Below are 4,445 nucleotides of genomic sequence, written 5' to 3'. Positions count from 1 at the left end.
TGGTGTCTTTGCACTTCAGGACAGGGGACAGCAAGTCACAAAGTTCCATGAAAGTGGCCCTATGCATACGAAAGTTTCTCAGCCACTGGGAATCATCCCATACCTGCAAGACTGTGGTCTCACCAGTCAGTGCTTGTTTCCCAGGCCCAGAATCAGCATTTCACAGCATGAACCTGGCCCACCACCACTATGATCTCCCAATCGCCACATGCCGTGCTTCTAGGAACCCTTGTGTCCATGTCCTCATCAGTATCGTAATCGCGCTGTAGTTGCTTCCTCGCCCGGTTTTGCAGGTACTGCACGTACTGCTGGCTAATGCGCGAGGTATTTACAATGGTGAAAACGGCAGTGGAGATCTGAGCGGGCTCCATGCTTGCCATGCTATGGTGCCTGCACAGGTAATCCTGGAAAAAGAGTGTGAAACGTAGTAGAACAGAGTGGCAGTGGAAGAGGTGCTGTTCAGTTCACGATAGCCGAAAAAAGGTGGGAAATGGTTGCGTTCTATAGCTTTCAAGGAGGCAGGAGTCCAGGGCAGACAACATGGAGATGCTCGGTAGCGTGGCAAGAGCGGGAGAGCAGAGTTGGCGGTGGAAGCTGTGCTGCTCGGTTCACAATGGCTGAGCAGAGTTAGCAGCGGAAGTGGTCGATGAGGAAGACAGAGTAGATATTATAGAGATTACATAAGAAGACGAGAGGAAATGAGAGGTGGATTCATAATAGCAGGAGAGCAGCAGTGCACCATACTGCACCGTCTGCTGAAAGCAGTATGGCATCTGCACGCCAGAAAGGCGCAAAACAATCATCTGCTGTAGCTTTCATGGAGGGAGGAGCGACTGACGACACACACCCAGAAACACCCGTGAGAATGGTTTTGCCCCATCATGCACTGGGAGCTTATCCCAGAATTCCAATGGGTGGTGGGGACTGCGGGAAAGCTACTCACAGTGCTCCACTCCAATATTCAATGCTAGTCTCAGTACTGTGGACACACTCCACCGAATTCAGGCGCTTAGTGGGGACGCACAAGAGCCAATGTATAAATATCACTTCCAAAAATTTGGATAGAATAATTTTGAAATAATTTCATACTGTAGACGTAGCCTCAGTCTACACCCCAGAGTTGGTCTCTAAAGACCCCACTTCATGCTTTCTCAGCAGGGTCAACAACGGCTGACAGGGTGGGGTGTTTCAGGCTGCCAGCTATTACTCAGTCATCTAGTAAAGTTCAGTGAGCTCATTCCCATACAAGGGACTGTCCTTTCATTTACATCTGTTTTAAAGCAGGGGTAATTCTACTGACTTCAATGGTGTGAGAGGAGAGAAAGGTCCATGATATCTTGCTAGAAGATTTAAAATTTTTATTAAAGCTAATGTTAAAAAAAAAAAAAAATTATATAAGACGTAGGTTGGGATAGAGTGTCTGTACATCTAGATATAGTGCTTAGATTATGTATCATATGACTTAAAAAACTAACTTTGTAGATGTAGATAGAGTACATAATCAATATGAACTCAAATTTAGGTGAATAGATTTAACAATACAGTTTAGAGATTAGCATCCAAATACTCTTCATGAGTACATCACTCATGAAAAGTTGTACAGAGATTTTGTTGTGGAAAGCAAAATATATCAATTATCCCTCAGTAATTAAGAATTAGGTTGGTTGTCCATTATCTTTTCCAGCCCTAATCTTCTATGATTCCATGATCGTCTTCCAGTCCTTGTTGGTGATGACAATGTCCGGTCACAGTTAGCTATCTGTTCCAGGGATGATGGAGTTTATGGCAACCTTCCCCATAGGTGGCAGGATGGCTCTGGTCAGGCAATCTTGGATGGTGTTTGTTTTGCAGCTGCCAAGCTCTTGAACGGGGCTTGCAGCTATATGGATCTTAACCAGAAGGCCAAGAAGAATCAAACTTTATATGTATTAACCACCACTACAGATGGAACATACAAGGAGTTCTTTAATTCACAATCTATATTTTTATGCTAACATATCACAGTTGTATATCATGTAATCATGTACTGAGGTAATAAGAGGGGAGAACTCTATGGGAATAGCACTCCCTTTTAACAGAGGTGTGGGAGTTGTGCTCCTTTGCTGTCCCTCGATAGACCCCAGTTTAAAAAAAAAAAAAAAAGTCATTGGACCTGGAGGATTACGAATGGGAAATAGAAATAGAGCTAGTCACCTCTAGGTTGCTAGTCTGAAGCCAGCCCAGGCTGGTACTAACTACAAACTTCTACCATCAGAAGGCAGTCAGGTAGTCTCCAGGAAGATTTTAGAGTTCTTGGTACCATTTCCTGTGGACACATGAGCATATCACAAAAACCACCTTTACAACTGGAAACCTTGAAGCAAAGAGGCCAGTCACTGAAGAATGCACACAGAAAATGGACCCATTGAGGTGGTCCCTCCACATCTATCCTGAAGCACATAGATTAGGTAAAAGCTTCCCGTCACTGCCCATTCTGTGGATAGAAGACTTCTGTCTCCAGGGCAAGCAGTCTGGCAGCTTTCACAAGCTCTTCATTCACATGTAGACAAAGGAAGAGACTGAGCCAAGTTAGCCAATATTCTCCCATTCCGATTAAATAGTGTTACTCGTCTTCACAATACCTGAAAGACACATATAATCAGATATGGTAGCTGAAGCCTCCAAATACCCTTTGCTTTTCCTTTTGTGGGATTACTTGCACATTTATGGGATAGTAAAGTCTGCAGAAAGAGGAGGAAATTAGATTTTTTGCTTATCCAGAAGCTAAGAAAAAACTTAAAAATCTTGAAAAACTTCTGGAAGGAGCTTGAAGAGCTCTTACAGCCTTTCCTATTTTGAGGTCTAGATCTTATTAGCTGCAGAACAAATTAACAAAAAATCCCTGCCAGGAAAGATTTAGGATAGCTTTCTGTAAGTTCCGAGGGGGGGGGGGGAAATGACTCTGGACTTCTTCTATTGGTAATGGAATTCATTACTTTTGTAGTTTAATAGATTCAGAATTAATAGCAGATGAAATATAGCTGTTAAACCTGCTTTGCAAACAAGAGTGTTGACACTTCATTTACACAAGGATGATTCATGTTAGAAGTTTCCCCTGTGAATAATAAAGGGGACAGTTAGGTAGGGGGGAAGGAAGCAAGTTAAAGTGAAATGAGTTACTTTCTAAAAAAGTTTTCTGTATATATATGGTATTGACATTGCTATAAAAGATAACACAAGGAATTAACTAAAAATCTTGACTCACTCAGTTTATATAAATGATCATAAATCTTAAGCTCAGCAGCTTCATGCTAGTCTGGGAACACTGGACAAGCAAAGTCAAGTGAATCTTCTAATTCTTGACTGTAACGTGGTTGTAGCTGTCTGGGAGAAGGCCATGCCCCCTCTCTACAAGTCCTCTAGAAGAGCACAGTTCGCCAGGGGGTAATTATCATTGGGGTCTCCATCACTCAGCAGGATAACCCAGTACTGAGTCTGGGGGTCCTGGTCATCCAACCGGACTGGGCACCAGAGTTAGAGCAACAGTATCCATAAGCCCCATCCCACCGGCAGGGTGAGGCCACAAGCAGTCCTGGCCACTATTCAGGACAGAGCAAATAATGAGTCTTTTAGCCCAGACCCTCAAACAAGGCAGGGCAGCAAACAGTGAGGGGTCCTGGCTCTCGCAGACTGCCAACAAATGCAGGCCTCTTGGCCGGTGGTGGGGAGGCTGCCACCCCAGGGGTGGGGTTGCAAGGGAACGCAGGCCCACCCAACTCCACTGCATCCTAGGCCAGGGCCCTAACAGTGGCAGAGTGGTCTGCCACTGGGTCAGTGGGGAAATCCAACCACAACACACTGACTGGCCTATTCAGCTTCCCTGGGCTACTTCCTACACTCCCACTCAAGGGGGTTACCTGAGTTCCAGTGTTATCATCTGTCTCACGGGAGTAAACATCTAACAGTAGCCCCAGCAACTCATTGATGTCTCCAGTGACTGGCAGCTCTGGCAGTCCCTCCAGCTTTCGGGTACTGCAGTGGTTGCTGTCAAGTCCAAGCTCCAGCAACAGGTGAGAGACATCCTTCATCTTCAATGACTCCTCTCCAACTAAGCTGGAAGGCCAGCCTTTTATACTTCTGGTTCCTGTCCTGCCCCTCTGCTTCCGGCTGGGCAGGTATGGGTGTTCCACCTCTAACTATGGAGTTGGGGGAGGAGGGGGTTTGGGGCTTGCAGCTGTCCCTCCATCCATCTCCGAGGGAGACCATGCTTCCTTGCTACACTGTCCCTGGCTGTCACTGGTAAAAGCAAGGGGCAGGAACTCCAGCTGTGAACACTGATGTGCTGCCAATGTTTCAGCAAGGGTACCCCACACTTTAGCTCGTAATAAACCTTGTCTGCAAGGAGTTCATGTGATTGCAGACAGGAAGAGTGTGGGACAAAAGCATCTATTCATTTGGTCTTCCAT

The 4,445-nt window shown here is 45.5% G+C and overlaps 1 long non-coding RNA gene across 1 annotated transcript; it reads right to left on the bottom strand.

The window, feature by feature from the left end:
* Window positions 1-1,904: 1,904 nt before the first annotated feature.
* LOC119853695 lies at window positions 1,905-4,119 on the bottom strand. The gene is made up of 2 exons (XR_005292178.2): window positions 3,897-4,119; window positions 1,905-2,621 (listed from the first exon to the last, which is right to left on the bottom strand). It is a non-coding gene; the product is annotated as an uncharacterized LOC119853695 (long non-coding RNA).
* Window positions 4,120-4,445: the final 326 nt, after the last annotated feature.

Source organism: Dermochelys coriacea, chromosome 3, assembly GCF_009764565.3.
Source record: "Dermochelys coriacea isolate rDerCor1 chromosome 3, rDerCor1.pri.v4, whole genome shotgun sequence".
Classification (NCBI taxonomy): domain Eukaryota; kingdom Metazoa; phylum Chordata; order Testudines; family Dermochelyidae; genus Dermochelys; species Dermochelys coriacea.
The sequence above is the reverse complement of the archived record's forward strand: the minus strand, read 5'-3'. Positions and strand labels throughout refer to the sequence as shown.